A 22247-nucleotide genomic window follows, 5' to 3' on the forward strand; every position below is an offset into this window, starting at 1 on the left:
GTTTGCTCCGGGACCTGCAGGCGCAGATTTCACTGCAAATGCATCAACGTGGTTGAAGGGGATTACGACCTGCTCATGGTGAACGGTGTCAGCAGCTACAAGTGCTCTACGTGTGTGAAGCGCCTGGACTCTCAGGAAACGAAGGTTGGTGACGCCCACTCGTCCATTTCAATGGAAGAAACTGGTTCGCACGCCAACCATGAATCGTCCGTTACCGAGGTCAGTCTTCACATGCTTGTTGCCCAGCTTTGCAACAAAATCGATGCACTAGCGAAAGACGTGAAAATGCTAAAAGCAGACAACGAGGCATTGCGTCTGCGGCTTTCGGAAAACACGGAACTGCTGCGCAAAGCGAGCACACCGTTGGAAGTGCAAGGTTTGCCAGCTAGACAATCAAGTAACTTCGCTGCTGCCTTGAAAAATCCGAGCAAGTCTACAACAAACACCGACGATGATGGTATTGGCAGACAATCAACTAAACCCTTTCGTTTACCACAACGCTCAAATTTGGCAACGGCCACTCAACCTGAACCAAAGAGGAATGACGTGGACGCCGAAGGATTCCAGACATTCACGCGAAAGAAAAGGGTCAAGCCTATCGAAGGAAGGAACACCGTCAGCAAGCTGAGCTGCGTGCCGCGCCAACCAAGACGTCGAGCGCTCTTCATTTCCCGGTTGAATCCACATACGACTGAATCGGACATTACGGAATCCCTGGCTGGTGTTCTCAAAGGCAAGTGGATGAAGTGCACCAAGCTTGCAACTAAACATGATAGTTACGCCTCTTTTCATGTATTGGTCGAGAACGATGACTTTGACGAAATCAACACACCTGACATTTGGCCGGCAGGGTGCCTTTTTCGCCCTTTTTTCGGCATTCTTCAAGAACTCTCGGACACGGACACCTCGGTCGATGTAAACGCATAATCAGGTACCATGGAGTGCACGCTTTATTACCAGAATGTTCGTGGTCTTAGGACGAAGTCATCCGAGTTCTTGTCCGGAGTTATAGGTAATTCGTACACTATCATCTCCCTTACTGAAACGTGGCTCGAGGACACTATCCCCAGCTCTCAGTATTTTCCTCCGTGTTATTCAGTATTTCGGAAGGACCGAGATTATGCCGCCACGCGACAGCGATATGGGGGAGGTGTTTTAACGGCCGTTGACACTTCTCTGTGTGCAAGGAGAAGGTACGATCTTGAATTGTACTCGGAATGTGTATGGATCGAGGTGACGTGCCGTGATGGGCTTAATTTTTTAATAGGTAACTACTACTTTCCGCCACACCTTAGCTCGGACGTTTTTGCACGTCATTTTAGGGATTTAGAAGGGAAGCTAGACGTGACAAAGTTTCGTGTGCATATATATGGGGATTTTAATCTACCTGGAATTGACTGGCTGGCCAATTATAACTTGATTACGAGCGATGTCACCAGCCTGAAAGCTTCGAGCCTGTTTGACTTTATGTATATTAATGGGTTTGAACAACGTAACACCATCCAGAATTCAGCGGGAAATGTGCTTGACCTTGTATTAGTTTCTACTCCAATCAACTATATTTCGCCAATCACTGACCCCCTAACACGTGTTGACCATTTCCATCCGCCTTTCGCTGTGTCATTTTGTTTTCCGCTGCGTAAACAGGCCCTATGCAGCTATGAGTACTTACTGTACAGCAGTGGCGATTACTTGAATATGTACAAGTACTTTCAGTGCTATGACTGGAAACCTATCCTGAATAACAAGTGCGCTGATTCAGCTGCTGAGGCACTTACAGAAGTGGTCTCGAGCGCGATAAATGACTTCGTGCCTAAACGTGTTTCGAGACTAAACAAGTACCCTGCGTGGTTCTCAAAGGAATTAAGAAGTTGCTTGAGACGTAAGCTTCATTATCACCGTCTTTTTAAAAGGTCGGGATTGGACAAGTGGTACGCAAAATTTAGTGAGTGTCGTGCTTTGGCAAAATGGCTTTTTAAAAAAGACGAAAGTGCACATTTGCATGGGCTTGAGTCTGCCATGTACGCCAAGCCTCAAAACTTTTGGAAATATGTACCGACAAAAAAGAAGCGGAATAGTAGCGTGGCACCGATGCGAAATAGTTCTGGCTATACGTGTGATTCAATTGAAATTGCCAACATGTTTGCTGAGCATTTTAAATCATGTTTTTCATCAGCATCTGTCCCTGACAATAACGCGACGTGCCATGGCACATCTGATTTTCTGTCTTTTATCCCAATTGACGAACCTGAAATCAGGGAAAGCATTCGTAATATGAAATCGAAGCTGTCTGCTGGTTCAGATGGAATTCCAAGTTTTATTGTGAAAGGGTGTGCCGAACTGCTAACTCCTGTCTTATTACACATATTTAATTTATCGATACATTCAGGAATGTTTCCTTCTATCTGGAAACGCTCTGTTGTTGTTCCGATTCATAAAGCAGGGGACCCTAGTACTGTAAACAACTATCGTCCCGTTTCATTGTTGTGCAGTTTTTCCAAAGTTTTTGAAATGATAATGCATAAACGTCTGTACAGGCACTTTAGACATAAAATGAACCCAGAACAACATGGATTTCTGAAGGGTAAGTCGGTTGAAACCAATCTATGCTCTTTTTTAGATTATGCCGTTCCATTGGTTTGCAACCGCGAGCAAGTCGACGTAATATACTTTGATATGACGAAGGCATTCGACAAGGTTAATCACAGCACACTTCTGACGAAACTAGATAGCTATGGTTTGTGCTTGACTTACTGCCAATGGTTCAAAAGTTATCTTACATGTCGTACAAATTATGTTCGTGTGTCAGGATCCATGTCCGATTATTTTTCATCGCCTTCTGGAGTACCCCAAGGAAGCAACCTGGGTTCACTATTATTTTTGATGTTTGTGAATGACATTTCGCTCTGTGCGAAAAATTCAAAAGTGCTCTTGTATGCGGATGACATCAAACTGTTTCGACATGTACAATCTCACTCCGATTGCGTACTTCTTCAGGAGGACGCATTGCAAATTTCACAGTGGTGTGCAAAGAATTATCTTCCACTGAACGAACAAAAAACAAGAACAATGTCTCTCACTAGAAAGCGTGATTCGCTTGCATTTTCCTACACAATAGGTGGCAGCGTCATCACCCGAGTCTCCGTCATTCGTGATCTTGGAATTTTTATTGATTCATCGTTAAATTTTAATCATCACGTTTTAACTATCTGCAACGCCTCTTTTAGAAACCTTGGGGCGATATCTCGTTTCACGAGAAAGTTTTCTTCGCCTGTTTGTCTTGTGCGTTTATTTTGTTGCCTAGTGCGTACGAAGCTGGAGTATGCTTCTTCTGTATGGAACTGCATTAACCTCACTGCATCATGCTGTATTGAGCGTGTTCAAAAACGCTTCATAGGCATAATTTACGACAGATATTTCGACCGTACTTGCTACTACAGCTACGAACAATTACTTAAAAAACTTGGGTTGTGTACGTTACTCGATAGAAGACGATTACGTGGTCTAATGTTTTTACATAAGGTTGTAAACGGTGCTGTTGACTCACCACTTTTGTTAAGCACTGTCTGTTTTCACGTTCCCTTGCGGTCCAATCGATTTCAAAGTCCTTTTTACCCGTCTGCTTTGAATGTCGCGTCACCACTAACAAGAATGCAACTTGAATTTAACAAACTGGATCAATCTGCTGTAGATATCTTTAGCGACCTGATTGTTTTTCGACATAGGCTTGAGTCAATTATTTGTACATAGTCACGACCTTGTTTTGTTGCCTGCATTTATCCTTGATGACGAGCGGTGTACCACTATTTAGGCATTGTGCTGTTTTTGGACACCCAACAAAATAAAGATTATTATTATTATAATCGAGCTCGTCAGTCTACCTACAATTGGCTGACTTGGGGGATTTCGATTACGTTCAGCAAGCTTCTAGTTGGAACCATGTTTATATAACAAGGAGGGATAGTAGATTGTTGTGTATTTTTGTGGCTATTCTTTTACACGCCCTGAGGTCTGCCGTGTTTTATAGCTTGTTCTTAAAAATAGGCTTTTTTTTCTATTACCTTGCAGGTACGAGTTTGGCAGGTATTCGCTGAAGCCCCAGTCATGTCGCCCTTTTGGATTGTCAAACAACAATGACTCTTGTGGCTGTCGGAAAACAATCACTCTTGTCATTTTTCGAGTAAACAAGTTTTCTGGTGGCAAAGCAGCAAGGCATTCGTTGTGCGCTACTTATTTCTGTTCGTGTTTTAACACGACGTGTGTGATTCTTCGTAATAGCCGCCGTTTGGTGATCGGTCTGTTACGGACATGACATTCTGCATCATACCTGTCCACAGCATTCGAATGTCGAGTGCAAGAACGACGGTAATCATAAAGTCGAGTGAGCATGGTTCTGGCTTTCTAGCAATATACAGGGTATTTAATTTTTATTCGAGCATGTTTGTTTCTTTAAATAGGGGATGCGAGTTAGCGGAGTTCTGTCTCCACCGTTTATTTATGAGGCTCAGCAGACATTACATGAAGGGATAATCACCGCGGTAAATTTACTAAGTAACTAAACTCATTTGAATACAGTTTTAGTTATTGGTGTTAGGGATAATGTTGAAATTACCAAATTTACGGCAATAACTGTTGGAGGCCAGATACATTTATGTAATTCGCGAGAAGGTAATTGTTTCAAATATATTAATCGATCAAGTTTCGTGTTTCTTCGCCCAATTTAAATATTGTGCCGAAAAAGAGCGGGTCAAGCCCTTCTCCCAATTACGCTTGGAAGAGTGTCGTAGTCGTGTATGTCGCATCGTCACTATCTTGCCAGCGTGTCCTTGGCGGATGCGCCGATGACATAAGTGACAAAGTGACCTAAACGACTACGCCACTTCTCCAAGCATCACGGTGGGCAGGGCTGGATTCCCTTATTTGCGCAAAATTTGTAAATTGGGCAAAAACGAGAAAATGTATCGAATAATATTTTAGAACGATACCTTTCAACCTTTTTTTTATTGTTCAGGCTTGTACTAGTTAATGCCGTTCATACTGCAAGTCTTACAATTCCCGTTAACAAGTCATTAAATGTTCATTAAGAGGTTTTAGCTGATTAACCAATTAACTTTGACGATTTTGTCAACTAATGTCCGCCGAGCCTGATCATACTTGTTGAAGATGGCACTCGTCTAACTGTCACCCGACTTTTTCTAAAAAGAAGTCATGTTCGAATTAAAATAAGACGTCCTGTATCTTTAGGTTGAGCAGATAAACCTGAATAGCATAACTAAACATTGAGATCGACACAACCACAGCACTATACAAATTGACGAGTTTTCAACTCCGTCAATTTGTATAGTTAATTTTTCTTCAATTCAAACGTAATACTCAAAACGGACTCAATTTAGTGCTCTGAACTAAGAGCTTGTCTCATTATGCCTAGCATCTGAACACACAAAGCGGGACGTAATATCGTCGTCATATCGATTTTTTTTCAGCGTTAACTGATATGGAATTTCACCACCAGTCGAACAGACGTCCGTTGTCCTTGTAGTGTAGTAAATATAGTAGTAGTTGAAGCTTGGAATCGATTGTAGGGCACCTGTCAGCGATATCATAGAATGCTTGAAAAAGTGTTAACTCACGCAACCCGTACGGTAAAACGGCGCATAAGCTGAGTTTTCATTCCGGATCTTCTAAGATGTAATTTCAAAGCAGATGGACTGAATGAGCGGTGAACGCGTGAGCGCGGACCATGGAGTCCGCATAGGCGTTTCGTGTTAAACCGGGTAACACACCCGACAAAAATTCCATAGCGTGTTTGAACCAACGAGTCTGTATAAAAGAGGCGGTGCAATATTATTCATTTGGAATATTTTTACAGCAGACCTGTTCAGGGTTAGCTACTCCAGTTCCGTTCCCGTTACCACACAAATGTCGACACCAAACTACACAAAACTATGGAGAGCTACCGCCATCAATGAGCGACGGCCCAAAAAACCAGTCTGGTTGCCGCCGTCACTCATAGATGGCGGCAACACTTTTAAGTATTATAGAAAAATGGAGAGTTGGCCGAGTTGGTGGGAATTCACCGTAGGAAACAGCGCGCAACACAGACGAGGACGAAGAAGAAACACACGGGGCGAACGTACAGCTTCGCTGGTCCGTGGAGTATAGCAACGGTTTGTTTAGAGCTCAGCACCATATTGTAACGTCATCATTTACGGGATCAATTTGTTCTGCGACTGCCATTGCGTGGAGGAAAAAAATTCTTCACCAGAGTGGAAAGGCTGAACCTTTACACTTTACACGAGCTTACTGGCGCTAGTGGGGCTCAAGGACACTCGAACGCAACGACACTGGCCAAGAAACGTCTTGGTTGCTGTGTACTTTCAAGAACAAAAGCGAGCGTTTCATTCAATATCTCCTTCGCAAAACTTGATGATGTAACTGGGGGATGGCGGTATCCTCCAGGGACGATATTTGAACGCGGCTCATAGATTGGACCCGAACATTGCATAGACACTCGATTTGGGTTTGTGATAATCGTCGGGAAATAGCCCGTGTCCAGTCGCTGCAATGACGACAATAGCCGAACCATAACATTGTCTGGAACTCAGCGGGTGTCCTGTGCCTTGCCAATCCCAGCGCGTGCCTATATCTTATACAATCTTGTGCGCAGCAAGGACGAGGACAAAACAAGAGAACAGGACACAGCAAGGTGCGCCTTGTTCTGTCCTGTTCTCTTCTTTTGTGCTCCTCTTTGCTGCGCACAAGATTGTATAAGATATCAAACCAACTCGCCCAAACAACCACTCTGCGTGCCTGTAATCAACATTGGCGGTATATAATTGGTTCCAGATCATGTGGCCGCTTGTCCTAGCTGCAAGTTGAGGGAGTGAACGCTGATCGTTTTTCTTTAATGTTTTCTGGGACTTAGATTACGTGTGGTGAAAAACGATTGGATGTTTCACAGGTCATTAACGTCAGTGGTATGTTCTAAGCGGTATTCGTTTTCCGGAGACCGGGTATAGGTGTGGACACCGATAAGCCGCCGCGGTCTCAGCGATAAACTTCTGAAACGCTATTTCGGACCCAACAAGCTCATCCGACGACGCGGCGATCTGAACTTTGTTGCTGATTTCAGGTTAGAAAGTTCAACACGCCGAACCTTCTACGCCGATTGTTCCAGAAGCCCTCGCGTGTACAAGTGGGGGTCCACGTGGCAAGCCGAAGTCAGTCCCGCCCCAGCGCTCGATCCTGTTGTTTCGCCGACATCGACGCCTGTGACGGTAGCCTTCTTCTATTTTGTTTTGGACACAAGTTCGCCCCATTAAACACTTAATTTCTTCAGTTATTCGCCGCCTCAACATTTGTACTTCGTGACAATAGGACCTAGACGCCAATTTAATTTCTTTGCTAAATTTAGCAGAAAATTTACGTGACGTGACATGAAGTCACATGACCTATACATCAGTTTTGTTTTCATCAAAATTTAAGAGGGAAATCGACGTCACATTTCCTATAAATTATGTCAATTTTCTCGTTGTATTTAGCGGTAAGATTTATGAACAGTATATTGTCACAGGTGGTGACCAATAAACAAGAAATAAACAGGAAGAAATAAACGTTTAATGTGGCGAACTTGTGCCAAAAATAAAAGGGTACAAAAGATAATAAGAGAGTGTCGCGGGCGTCGAAGTCGGCGTAGCAGCAGAGTCGAGCGCTGGGGCGAAACTGACTCCGCTCGCCTTGCGGAATCCCTTATGTACCCTCGTGGGGTTTCGGCGTAGAAGGTTCGGCGCGTAGAACGTTCTAACCTCGAATCAGCAAGATGGTTCTCGAATTCACCAGAACATCAAATGTGTAGCCGCCGCCAGGAATCGAGCCCTGGCCTTCAGCGTGGGAGGCAAGCGCGATAACCGTCAGGCCACGCGCGCGCTGCCTACTTGGCCAGCTGCGCGCGCGGCAATATGCTCTTCACTCCTCAAAACGAGGGTTTAATGTCACGTCTTCTCAGCACTCCTAAATGATCGCTCCTTAAATACGGTATTTGATGCAATATAGGACTTTGGAAATAAAGGTCGCTGCCAATTTTACAGCGATTGTACAGTGATAGCTTTTGTTGGAGACTTCGAGGTTTCGTGCCGTCGACCACGCTCCATATCGACGCGGGCCATTTAGGTCACCCCCCCAAAACGTTTCACCGGCCGCTGATAACGAGATAACAGCCAAGTAAGGTAAACTGACGGTCAGTGAAGTTGTCTCCGCCGCGCAATCTGGCAGGGCAGATTGCGCTGCGGATAGGTGCCCACGTGACCCAGAATTAGCACAAACAACAATTCTCCGGAAATACCTAAATAAAACTGCTTTATAATTTTACAATCCACTCTGCATCAGCCGTGAGAAGGCCAGGCGAAAACAAGTCTGTTAGTGCCCCGCCAATGCACCTCGCAGATACAGAGTTTTTATATTCTAAACGAATAGCCTGAAATTTAATGTTAATAGTGCATATTTGTTTCAATAAAGCTTCGACTTGAGAGTGCGCTTCGTCTTGTATGCTTCCATGTCTCGGTTATTCTGAGTTTTTTGTTTGGCACCTATGAATATTCGTACCAAAATGAGAAAAGGAAAAAGGACGCTCTCATCTTACGCAGACAGCTGAAATGCTCCCTACTTAATACACCCTCATTGGTTCCAAAATGACATAAAATTTTTATCCGGAGTGTAACACGGTTTAATACGAAACGCCCAGCCGGACTCTCTGGTATGCACTCACACCTTTACCGTTTATTCGGTCCATCTGCTCCGAAATGACACATTAGCCGCATCGACGTCACACCTCAGCTGTCGCTGTGCTTCCCCTTACGGGTTGCGTCAGTGTTTACAATTTTTTCTTTTTAACTCTGTTGCAAGACGCACCGTTTGAGTAAAATGAGTGAACTCGTATTCATATGTAACGACTGAATGTTGGCGACAGAAGTCAAAGTATGGGCATAGTAAAAATGACCAATATGTGAGTCTAGTTTTAGGAAACTTTTCTCTTTCTTTTGCTCTGTGTAAACCGCTGACATTTGCGCCCGCTCTGTCAAGAACAAGATATATGTTCTTAGTTCAAACAGTCATCAGCTGTAACCGAGCTTTCATTCCGTTTCTTTCTGCCATTTTTATTTTGTCATGTGCCAGAATATATAGCTCACCATATATAAACAAAAACTAATTTTGTGTTAGTTAAATACCAAAGTATAACCTGAATTTTTCGACGCAATGTGGATGGAACTACCGATTTCAATGGGTTGTCCAGACCCAATTGGACTTTTATAATCAGCTTTTCATCTCCCACAAAAATATACTGGGTTTGCGTAGAGAAATTTTCTTGGATATGCAGGGTGCTAGTTATAATTTGAATATTTATTAAAACAAATGTATGACTTTTACACGGATACCGTCTTCACTTTGTGTTTACTGGGTTCTGTGGACATTAGAGTAGTTCATCAACTTTCTTTCAATTCATGGTTTTATGTGTTGTTGCAATTGCAGTTATAAAGGTAATCAGTCACTAGTACACACTAAACTAATCGATACAATCATTCATAAATAAACGGGTTGAGGGATACTTATTAGTAGGTATACACAATTGTTCGGCCAAAAGGCGAACAGCACACAGTACACGAAGACTAAAGGAAGTGAAAAAAGGAAAAGCGCTGACTCTCAACTGAACTTTAATCACATGAAAACAAAACAAAGAACTTCGGTTTTATTGAGCGTTGCGGAGGGTTTGTGAAAGAAACTCAAGGGGGAACCTCGTCTCCAGAGGGAAAGGCCAAATAAGAGTCCGCTTGTAATACCGTATCTCCATGAAATTTCACACAAATTGAAAAAAGTTGCCTTGAGGTACGATGTGCCATTGGTGTTTTCCGCTCGGTGTAAGCTGGCGCTCTTATACGCGAGAGTTGGCGATAAGAAGGACAAAGGCCCCGCTTGTTCGCTGAAGCAGGAAAATCAAAATGTTATTTGCAAGGTGGGAGTTGTGTACACGATTCCACTAACGTGTGGAAAAGCCTACGTCGATCAGACGGGCAGATATGTTAAACACAGACTGTGGGAGCATGACTTGACGTTGCGATCAGTGGGGGGCTGAAAGGAGGTATCTGCCATTGCATTGTCACGAATGTGGGTGCAAACCTACCTTCAGTAAGACTGGTATCATTGAAAATGGAAGGGAAAGAGTGAACAGAGAAATTTTAGAGGCGCATGCAAATATAAAAGCAGGCGCCAACTGCGTAAGCCAAACGTCACTGGGTTTAAGTAGTGAAGAGATTGTTTTTTGGGGCACGTGGTGAATGCATCATGTGACGTGGGCGGGGTTGTTGTTTTCTTTGTTTTGTTGTCATGTTATTAAAGTTCAGTTGAGAGTCAGCGCTTTGTCCTGTTCGCACTTCCTTTAGTCCCCGTGTACTGTGCGCTGTGTGCCTTTTCATCAGTATGAACCAACTAACCCCCATCGCCACACTAATACAATTGTTCGCCTGATTTCAGTATTAGACCTATTTACACCTCAAGTCATAAGGCAGCCGACGCTACGAGCTGAAGGGAGCAATCAAAGAGCTCCAAAAGCGCAACGTCACCACATTCCTCACTTTGTGTTGTCTTCACTATAATCGGCCAACCTCTCAAGCATAGCTGAATGCGCGGCCATCTTCAGCTTTTAGTGTGTGTCCCTGCTTATATACCTCTTGTAGCCTTCGCCTAACCTCTTATGATAAAGCAAAGCACAGATGAAGCAGAGGAGTGTGTACTCCTTTTGAGAGGCTTGCCATCACCTCGGCAGCATGCCGTCGCTACACATACAATGAGTTTGCTGACGAGCTAATCATGACGTGCCTGAAACGATTAGAGTCAGCACTAAAAGCGATTAACCATAGCCTCCTCTATAGACCTTTTTCGTGCACTCTCGTCCCCAGACACCAAACAGGCGTATCCGGTATTAGCGACGAAAAAATTAATAAAAGCTTTCAACCTGTAACCAGTAAAAAAAAAAAAAAAAATAGAGGGGAACCAAAACGAGAATGTGTGACGGTTACGCTTATATCCTAAATGTATTCTATTGGCGTGGCGACGGCAAAACAGTGTTTTCGCCCATACTGGAAGTAACGGCAATTCAAGATGGCGGCACCCTTGTGGAAAAGGTCTATACGGAGAAAGCCTGGCACATCGACGGCGGAGCCATAGGGCGCGCGGCCGCAGAAAAAAGGAGAGGAGGAGCGCGCGAAGCGGTGACCAATATGGTAGCGCAGAGCAGAAAGGGCAGAGATAGTGTGCGAGCGCTTGGGTCACGAGCGGCCGCTCCCCGAACCATGTTTGTTTTCGTGTTTTCGACACCTTCGTTATCGCACTCCGGGAGAAACGGCGGCGGCGATTCGAAAGGGCGCTGGCAACAATGCACCATGCCGGTGGCGTCGGCGGAGTTGTCGGCGTGCCAGCGGAGTGTGTCGTCGTCGGACCATCGTATCGTGCCGCGGAAGAACCATGCTGTTTTGACTAAAGGAAACCGACGGCCACGACCGTCGGTTTCGCGTTCAAGGACCGTTGCGGGGATGCGGGCGCAGGGAGAAACGGGAAAGGATCGACGTTGAGTTTCTCCTCTCCACGATACCGAGAGAAAAGAGGAAAAAAAAAAGTGTTTCTGCGTTTGGCCGCTCGCTCTTGTGTGGCGCTAGCAGGCAATCTCCCCTTCGCTCCCGATTCCCGGCCCCTCCTTTCCCATTTACGGCGGCCGTCTCTTCTCGCTACGTGCCAGGGTTTCTCCGTATGGAGGAGGCTATGGATTAACACGAACGAGCAATTGCCAAACCGACGAAAGAGCGATACGTGGCTCTGTAGTGGCGCTAGGAAGGTTTCCTGTTGGTTGTCAAGCTTATAGCAGGGTGCAGAACGGCATCCATAAGCCGTTCTGCACCCTGCTACAGCACGCTTTCGGAATACCGCCTTTCGGCCTCAGGCTTTTCTCGGCCAATTATGATTTTTCACGCGGACCCCGGTTCGATCGCTTGTTGCGAGCAGCGATATTTACGTTTTAATTCACAATTTTATCGTATTTGCTGGTTTTTAAGGCGGTAATCTGGCAAGGTTGATAGATGAGAGTATTGATGTAGCAAAAATATTATTGGCAAGTAAAAACCGTCTGCTGAAACACCACCGAGACTAACAAGCGCATTGGAGTCGATGCACCCTCGACTCTTTTCGCTCTCGGTGTATTCGCGAATGCAGGACAGTGAAAATCGATTTTACCTTTCAGGTCGTCGATTACTTTCGGCGATATTTTATATAGCCAACTGTACATCAGACAAGACGATGCTATAGTGTTTATAAGTATGTAGTTAAGCTCCGCAAAAACGCTGCCCCTTTTACTTTTTTACATATGTTTATAGAAGGACTCTTTGTATACTTGTATACAAAGAGTCTAATCCGAATATTAGGATATTGTATAGCTTAATCCGAATATTACGGAGAGGACGTAAGCACTTATATGAATTAGTATATGCCTGCATTGACAAGTAGGTAGTACGATGCTTGCACGAACACTTTTAGTTTGCGACTGGCACTTCCCTGCGAAACAACATAATGAATAGTTCTTTCATTGGCTGTATATAATGCCGCGCGCGCAGCTGGCCAAGTAGGCAGCGCGCACGTGGCCTAACGGTTATCGCGCTTGCCGCGCGCGCAGCTGGTCTAGAGTGTCGTCGATGCGGGGGAGTGGGTAGACGTCTTTCTTCGTAACCGTGTTGAGCTGCCGGTAGTCCACGCAGAACCGAAGAGTTCCGTCCTTCTTCTTAACCAGCACGACTGGAGAGGCCCACGGACTGCTTGAAGGTTGGATTATGTCGTCGTTCAGCATCTCTTGCACTTGCTCCTGGATCACCTCCCTTTCTTTAACGGAGACTCTGTACGGCGATCGATGCACAGGGCGCGCGTCGTCCTCGGTAACGATGCGGTGTTTCGCAACGGCGGTTTGGCGCAACCTCGACGACGTCGCGAGGCAGTCACTGTATTCGGCGAGGAGGTTAACCAGCTGACGTCGTTTAGGGTCTGGAAGCTTAGGGTCAATGTCGAGCTGCGCTGGCAACATACTGTCTTGCTGGGGCGGCGAGGATTCGTCAGTAATCCCGGTGATTTCGGCGGGGTTTCGGAGTTCCTCGACGTGGCCCACGGCTGCACCTTTCGTGAGGTGTTGCGTTTCGTTTCGGAAGTTCGTCACGAGGGCCACAGTCCGCCCATCCTGCAGTTCAGCTACACCCCTTGCGACGCCTATGCCTCTTCCCAGGAGCAATTGGAGGCTTCCCTGGAGAAGAACTTCGCCACAGGAAGCTTCATCGATCCCGACAAGTACGAAAACACTCGACCGCGGTGGTAGGTTTACGTGGTCTGCGAGGACTCGGACCGTGCGTGACGTCGCTTGGGGTTCCTCCGCTGGTGGAGCAGGTTTTCGTAGCGTCAGCCGGTTTGTTCCGAGGTCGATGACGGCGCCATACTCGCAGAGAAAGTCCATTCCGAGGATAACGTCCCTCGAACAGTCTTGCAGAACGACGAACTTGACAGGGCACGTTTCACCGTGGATCTCGACGCGAGCAGTGCATCTCCCGACTGGTGTGATGAGATGTCCTCCGGCGGTTCGTATTTGGGGCCCTTCCCACGGCGTCATGACTTTTCGAAGGCGGCGGGAGAGCCTCCCACTCAAGACTGAGTAGTCTGCTCCGGTGTCCACGAGTGCCGATGCGTCGTGGCCGTCGATGACGACGTTTAGGTTGTTGGACATTGTTACAGGGGCGTCGTAGCGATGCGTGGCGTCGGGAGAGTGGGAGCGCTCCAACGTTCTTGGAGGCTCTTTACTCGGGTCGTCTTCGGCAACGGCACCTCCAGGCGTTGCCGCACTTAGTTTTCCCGACGAGATAGGGGGGACAGGCTGTCACGGCGCGACCGACGGAAAGGCGACGCGGAACGTTGGGGGGATGGAGAACGGGAACCTCGTGGTGCGGTGGGCGCTGGTGACGGAGGGCGACGGAGGTATTCCTCGATGTCCCTTGGTCGTTCTCCAAAACGAGGTCGACGGTCGTTTGGAGCGAATCCTCGCAGTCCGAGCTGGCGGTAGGGGCACCTCCGGTAAACGTGGTCAGCCTCCCCACAGTGGAAGCACACCGGCCGTCCGTCATCCGTGCGCCACACGTCGGTTTTTTGAAGTCCACGCGGCTCTTGGCGCGGCGCGTACTGCGGCGAAGAGACTTCTCGTCGGGGTGCAGCTGGGTACTGCCGAGCAATAGGAGGCTGCGGACGACGAACAACGGCGGCATAGGTCACAGCAGGTGGTTCCGGTGCAGCGTCGGCGAGAACGTCTGGCTGGAGCGCTTGCTGGACCTCTTCTCGAACAATCTCGGCGATCGAGAGTGAAGCTGGACGTTCGGCGGCAGGTATCAGCTTCTTCAGTTCTTCACGGACGATGTCCCGGACTATCGGATCACCGGATTATTGGGGCTGAGGGCGCAGCTTGACGGCGTGGGTGCAGCGACGGCAGGAGCTCGATGGAAGTGAGCGGCTCGTGCTTGCAGGGCCCGTTCAATGTTGGTCGCCTCTGTTACAAACGTTTCGACGGTGGTCGGCGGGTTGCGGACGAGGCATCTGAAGATGTCATCTCGTACGCCTTGCATCAGGATCCGCAACTTCTTTTTGTCGGTGGCTTGAGGGTCGGCGCGAGTGACCAGGCGCAGGACATCCTCGACGAAACTGGTGATGGTCTCGTTTGCGCCCTGGGTTCTCATTCGAAGAAGGTCCTCGGCCCTCTCCCGTCGATACTGGTTAGTGAAAGTTAGCCTCAACTCATTCTTGCAGGCGGTCCACGAGATCAACGAAGTCTCCCGATTCTCGAACCAGTGCCTGGCCGTTCCTTCGAGCGCGAAGTAAAAAATAATAAGGTTCTGCAGGCGCTGGTCGTCCGTCCATCGCTTGTGCTGGGCCACCCGCTCGTACTGTTGAAGCCAGTCCTCAACGTCTTCGTGGGCGTCCCCGTGGAATGGCGTCGGAGTCTGAGGGACGACGGGTAGGTAGACGACGCAAGGAGCGGCGGGGGTCTGCGACTGGTTGGCCATCGTCGGCTGCCTGGTCCTGGGTGGTAAAAGTCCGTATTCCGGGTGTAGCCCTTGGGTGCGGCGACTTGATCGAGTCTCGATCTGGTCTTCGTTGGGTCCTCGGGAGCTTGGGTTCGGACTTGTACTGCGGGAACTCGGAGGGCTGCGCTGCACGGACATGCGGTACCCCGCACCTCCACCAGAATGTCACGGGTGGTGACTAAAAAAACAATAAATAAACAGGAAGAAATAAACGTTTAATGTGGCGAACTTTTGCCAAAAATAAAAGGGTACAAAAGATAATAACAGAGCGTCGCGGGCGTCGAAGTCGGCGTAGCAGCAGAGTCGAACGCTGGGGCGAAACTGAATGCAGATCGCCACGCGGAGCCCCTTATGTACACGTATGGGCTTCTGGAATAATCGGCGTAGAAGGTTCGGCGTGTAGAACATTCTGACCTCGAACAAGCAACATGGTTCTCGAATTTACCAGAACATTACTTTACAGAGTCAACAAAAATGTGCCTCCGCGGCCAGGAATCGAACCCTGGCTTTCAGTGTGGAAACCAAGCGCGATAACCGTCAGGCCACGCGCGCGCTGCCTACTTGGCCAGCTGCGCGCGCGGCAATATATTGTTATAAATAAACATTTTATTATTCAAGAAATATAGGTGAGTTTATAATACATTTAGTTTTGAATATGCGGATTGTTGTCGTAACAGGAATGTGGTAGATAATTAAAATAACCACGTAGAACAGATATCAAACACACTACTTACATTTGGCTGAGTTATTTGATAACAATGAGCTCCCTTTACTATCTCAAAAGTCAGAAAACACGATCTCTTTTTAGAGTCTTAGTACTGTGGAAACACACTGTGCATATAGTGGAAGAAGTACCTGAACTTTTTTTTATTGTTTAAAAATTAAAATAAAATATAACACGTTGATTTCTCGCTGGAACAACTTTATTTTGAGGCGTGAACGCTGTCTTGACTTTTATCTGGATGAAACACACTTTTCAGCTTTGCAGATCTGGGGGTATACAAGCAGATACATACTTTATGGCATTTAAAATTTAACAGCAACCAATAAGCGAGCGATGTACAAGAATATATATATTTTTATTAAACAACAGATTTCATAAAACAGTAAGAGTTCTTTCTGTCAATGGCACCTTCACTCTGTGTTTATAAGTCTCGGCAGCGAACAAGATTGAATATACCATTCATATTTAGTAAACTAATTAGCTAAATATTTCACTTAATTTTGTAAATACTGGGTATACTTATAACTGAAGTACTGACGGAAATTACTTTTATATCCTAGGCATATTTAAAGATTCGAGAAGATGACAACAAGTCTTGAGATAGTCATTAATCTCTTGTCGCGTTCTTGCCATCTGACTTCGAAAATTCATCAAGGAAAGGCACCGCGAATCTTGAGCCCAATCATGTGTTAAAAAAATGTCGTACTCGATGTTTGGGCGCCACGTTGTTACATTCCGGCAGCGCGCCGCCGGAGCATTTACTAAGAACCTGCTCTCAAAATCGTAACGACGTGACTTTATCGACCACGTCACTCTTCTAAGTATAACTGTGCGCAGGACTTTCGGCACACTTTCTGCATTGAGTTTCGAAATCGGGTTGACACAAACGAGAAAACCGGCCGATTCACATCATACCTTCCCGTTCACGCAAATTTGTTCAAGTTGTTGTATGCGTCTAATAGCAATTGCCTCCTATAGTCTAATTGCAACATAAACTATAAAACAATCAAATAAAAATGTACTTAACATGTTTAAGCTCATTGGCGCGCTCATTGTGACGGTTGCTCTCACATCTAGTGCCTGACGAGTTCGGAAATAACGAAAAGGGTATCGACGTAGCAGTGAGTCACATTAAAAGAAATCTGTTTACATTCTAAAACCTCGCTATGTATATTGGCGAATGAACTCTTGTTCACCACGGACAAAATCAAGTATTGAGCCTACCTTTCTATTACCGCAACTTGTGCCGTCTATGGCCACTTCTTCTAGTAGCCAATATTGTAGATTTTGTGGAGGCGTTCTGCATCGCAGAATACATTTTTCCAGCTTCTTATCCTGCAATATACCGTAATATATTTTATAGTTTTTGCCATACATCGTTAAATGTAGACATTTATATTGAGTGCTGCTTTGGCCGCTTAGAGTAATGACTTGCAAGTATTATTTATTACAAATATCATTAACATTTATAAATGGTTTCAATCTCGACGAATAGCAGTAATACATTCCCACTATTTGGATGGTTATTAACTTTTGTTAACGTTTTTCGTGCAAAAATAAAACTTTAGATGATCCTTGTAAATAAAAATTACTGTTGAGATTATATTCACTCAGAATTTAAAAAAAACGCAGGGCGCGGTGAGCCACGGGTGCCTTATTAAAGCTGCGCAGTCAAATTAATTGTAGCATTACCCACTAAGGAGATTGAAGAACAGAATACAAAGCAAGAAGTGCGAACACAATAGGCCATGTCCTTAGTTTTTATGCTGCCACTGACTATAGCCTCTTTGAAATAAGGACGTCGATGTTACTCCGACAATCGTAAAGGTATGAAGGAATAAAATAACAACTTGTTTCTTGATATTTGATTTTTGCAGGATACGATACTTATTTCGTCACTGATCAAACGTGTTTCCACTGTGTAGGTTCAGACATATCCCGATTGGCGCCGTTTGCTTGTCTTAACCGCGAGATAAGAGGAGCAAGAAAATCGCCTGACTCCGACACTCTGTCAAGTGTAATGAAGGTTGGATAGCACTAATACACCGCTCCTCTACACTCAAAAAATAAAAATAAATCGTACTTGAAAAGTGCTTTGTCGCTCCAAGAACTCTTTCAGCTCGTGAAGCACGGTTTCGCCGTAAGCACTATCATCCCCTGGCGCACTAGAAAGGCAACTGGGCGATGAACAACTCTCTCGCATCGAAATAGAGCCTAAAATAACCCATTATAGGCTGTTTTCACGAAGACCCTTTCGAGGGGGGGGGGGGGGGGGGGGCTTAATATAACTTTATAGGGAGAAAAATATGGACAAGCTCAAGAATTACTAAGAGCTCTTCTACGACCCGATTTTCTATAGTGAGTACCCTAGTACGCATCCAACGTTTCTGCGCAGTGGAGTGGGTAGGAAGAAATGTTAGCGCGTTGCTGTCGCCACCGCCAACTCCGCTTGGCGCGACGCCATCGGTCACACGCGCTACGAGGTCAATCCAACATGTTTCGTTCGTTGCCGACACTCTCTCTTATTGCCTTGCTGTGGTGTGACCAATTTTTTTTTCAATAAGCCAATAACAGCTCTGCGTTCTGACATAATCGCAACGTCTGTGCAAGAAGCAGACTAACTTGGGTTCCGCAGAGCTTTAAAAGTTTGGTACCTCCGCAGGCACCTCTGCGAGATGGATAAGCTCCAAATGAAGAATGTCGACAAAAGGCCACAGACATTTCTATTTATTTTGGTCAAAAGGATATTTATGCGTGCTGTTTATCCGATTGTACAGTAAGGCACAGCTAGTCTAGTTAGGTGGGCTATTTCTACTGTCATTGCACCAAAGAAATTTAGCTACCGTTAACAGAGGTTGGACTCAAGTGACCTGAGACAAAACTAACGGGTCTTTAGCTCAAATAAAAAAACAAGAATACAATTGAGTCTGGAATGACAAAAACAGTTTAAAAGTAAGTACTGATCATATGCGTACTTTATTTGCAACAAAACGTAGACTTTGACTAACTCTTGGTATTTATAAAAGCAAAGAAAATGATCTGGTTATACAATTTAAACCGGTATGCTACTGAAACTCTGTACTACACATGTCAATTAGACATTCTTCCTAACACCAACAGCAGATAAATGTAGCACTATCTACCTGATCTTCATGGTATCCACCAGGCTTATTACTTGCTTCAAATTTTCTTCTACAGGTTTCGTTTGCACTCACAAAATCCCCAGGCAATCTCGTTTCTTTTTTAATCCTACACGATTCAGTCTTTAGGCACAAAGTGTAATCTAATCTGGAAATAAAAATGCATGAAAATAAAAACGAGAATTTTAGTCTCATACGCGATTGTGTATAATTCTGGGGAGGGGGGGGGGGCTATGGCAAACTTAGACTAATATTTTTAACACAACTCCTAGGCTTCTGAAGAGTTGTCAGTCGTTTCTACAAAACCGCTGGGATCTGTGCCTATCAAAACTTACAGCTTGGCTACTTCAACTTCGAAACGTTCAAGAAGGCTGCAGTAACACTGTAGTGCTCCGGGCCGGACGGCCGCGGAAGGGGAGAAACCCAGACAAGAACCAGACTGTGTGCCAATCCGGAAGAGAATGAATTTTACTTGTCTCAAGCCGTGCTGTACATAAACAAGGTGGTGGCGCCATCTCGTAGAAGGCGCTAAAACTACGACTCGTCACAGGGTGTCGCTGTACGACACTACATCCACTCCCCCCTTAAGAGTTTATGTGCTGCTTGCACAACGCACATTAAAGCAGACCTGCCTGCAGACAAATACAGTCGCTGTCTGCAAAACACTAGCAGTCACTGTCTGCACAACACTAGCAGTCACTGTCTGCACAACACTAGCAGTCACTGTCTGCACAACACTAGCAGTCACTGTCTGCACAACACTAGCAGTCACTGTCTGCACAACACTAGCAGTCACAGTCTGCACAACACTAGCAGTCACTGTCTGGAAAACAACCAGTCACTATTTGAATAACATAAGCAGTCACTTTCTGCAAGGTACGAACAGTCACTAAACATAGTCCAGAAGACGTTGTGGTGGGCGTCGCTCTCTAGAAGATCGTCGCAGTACGTGCTCTCCTTCTCCTTCCTGGCCATGCATCGGTGAACTCTGTTCCACCTGTGGCGCTTGAAGTTCTGGTTGCGCACTGACCGGTGACTGGGGAGGCGTGCCCACTGGTAACGTGGTGGGAGTCGACCCAGACGTGCCAGGTAAGTCTGTGTTGTCATACCAAGGAGAACTCTGCAGCAAAGAGTCTTGGTTCGGCCATGACTCCCTGGGCACTGCCGATAATTTCGACCCATTCCACGTCCGTCCGTCTTCTAGAAGAAACGACCAACGCCCAACGCGCTTGAGGACCTTCAACGGTGGTCCGAAAGTGGGGGTACCCTTTGGGCCATGAACTTGTCTTCGCACCCTCACAAAGTGACCCACCTGGAAGCTCGGGGCCTTAGCAGCGCGACGCCGGTCGGCATATGCCTTACTCTTTGCCTGTTGGTCTCTCACTCTCTTGCGAAGGCGACGCATCTCCCGGGCAAGATTGGAGTCGAGCTCAGCAGCGGGAAGGCCAACGACGTCAAGTGCTGTCCTCATGGGGCGTCCGTGGAGCAGCACAGCAGGAGCCAACCCGGTGGTGGAGTGTGGTGTAGCCCTGTAGATACCCAGATACTCGACGACGGTAGACTTGAGTGGTCGTCGTTCCAGCAGCACCAACTGGATATACGACTTTAGCACCCTGTTGAACCTCTCCACCAGGCCGTTTGCCTGGGGGTGGTAGACTGACGAGAACGAGTGCTTTATTCCTCTTGCTTCGAGGAACGTCTCAAACTTTCTTGCTGTGAACTGTCGGCCATGGTCGGAGACGATCTCTGTTGGGTAGCCTTCTCGTGCGAAGACGGTAGACAGGAAATTCGTGACTGTCTGAGATGTGATGTCGCTGCCGAAGGCAACCTCCGGCCATTTTGAGTAATAGTCCACAACTGAGATGGCGAACCGGCAGTTCGCTGGTGCTTGCTCGAAGGGGCCTACGATGTCGATGGCGACCTTGCTCCAAGGTCTTTCGGGCAGAGGCACTGGCTGGAGCGGTGTTGACGCTGTCTTGACACTCTTGTCAGCAGACTGGCAGACTGTACAGCTGCGAATGGTGCCTTCGACTTGCTTGTCTAATCCAGGCCACCAGAACTTCTCTAGAATGCCTCTTTGTCTTTACAATCCCAGGGTGGGACTCGTGCGCATTCTGCACGAACGTCGCCGTTAGCTTGGCCGGAATTACGAACCGTTCCGAGCGCAGAAGCAGACCGTCGACCACCGACAACTCGCTGCGGACCTCATAGTATGGGACCAGGTCTGCAGTCAGGTTCTTCCGAGCAGGCCACGCCGTCTGGACACAGTGCATGACGTTTTGTAACGTGCCATCCGCCTCCGTGGCACGTTGCAGGTCATCCCGATGCACAACGGATGTCACCAGGGCCACGACCTCTTCTTCGGTTTGCTCTCCCCCTTCAGTGCCTGGCGCTGGTAGTCGAGAAAGGGCATCTGCCACTTTGTTGTCGGAGCCGCGACTGTACTCAACCTTGAAGTTGTAGCAGAGTAACCGTGCTGTCCACCGTGCGATGCGAAGAGGACGCTGTCCCGTGCTTCGTGCAGAGAGCAGGGCCACTAAAGCCTGGTGATCCGTGAGAAGAGTGAACGGCCGTCCCCACAAGTATGTGTGCCACCTCTCGCAGGCCCACAAACAGGCCAAGGCCTCTCGCTCACCTGCCGAGTTCTTCCGCTCGGCTGTGGTCAAAGTCCGTGACGCGAAGGCAACAGTGCGAGTACGAGGCCCGTCGACCTGCTGTAGGACGGCACCCAGGCCATATGCAGAAGCGTCTGTGGCAACTACGACAGGGAGCGCTGGGTCGAACATACTTAGCACTTGGTGCGAGGCGAGGAGTCTCTTTACCCTGGTGAAGCTACCGTCCGCTGCGGCATCCCAGACGAAAGGAACACCTTTCCGCAGTAGTCGGCGCATCGGCTCTGCCTCCTCGGCCAACCTGGGGACGAACCTGGCGTAATACTCAACGAGGCCCAAGAAAGAACGCAGCATGCCAGGCTCAGATGGGACGGCTGCGTGGGCGATCGCGTCGACCTTGGCCTGAAGGGGTGCTATGCCTTCAGCGCTGACACAATGTCCGAGAAACGAGAGCTCAGATGAGTTGAAAACGCACTTCTCTTTGAGCTTGAGTCCGGCCTTGGAGATCCGATGAAGAACTTCGCGGAGGTTCTCGGTGTGCTCTTGCAGAGTCTTTCCGAAGACTATTATATAATAATAATAATAATAATAGTACCTTTATTTTTTCCAACAAAAACAATGTTGA

The 22247-nt window shown here is 46.9% G+C and overlaps 1 long non-coding RNA gene and 1 pseudogene across 2 annotated transcripts; one reads left to right on the top strand and one right to left on the bottom strand.

Moving 5' to 3' along the window:
* Window positions 1-231: 231 nt before the first annotated feature.
* LOC115320066 lies at window positions 232-1083 on the top strand (annotated as a pseudogene).
* A 14966-nt stretch (window positions 1084-16049) lies between these two features.
* LOC121837705 lies at window positions 16050-19461 on the bottom strand. 2 transcript variants are annotated; one of them, XR_006078310.1, is made up of 4 exons: window positions 19346-19448; window positions 19014-19158; window positions 17095-17205; window positions 16050-16136 (listed from the first exon to the last, which is right to left on the bottom strand). It is a non-coding gene; the product is annotated as an uncharacterized LOC121837705 (long non-coding RNA). The 2 variants fall into 2 exon arrangements; XR_006078309.1 differs by lacking the exon at window positions 19014-19158 and having other exon boundaries at window positions 19346-19461.
* Window positions 19462-22247: the final 2786 nt, after the last annotated feature.

This window comes from Ixodes scapularis, unplaced genomic scaffold, assembly GCF_016920785.2.
Source record: "Ixodes scapularis isolate PalLabHiFi unplaced genomic scaffold, ASM1692078v2 PGA_scaffold4__175_contigs__length_147842914, whole genome shotgun sequence".
Lineage (NCBI taxonomy): Eukaryota > Metazoa > Arthropoda > Arachnida > Ixodida > Ixodidae > Ixodes > Ixodes scapularis.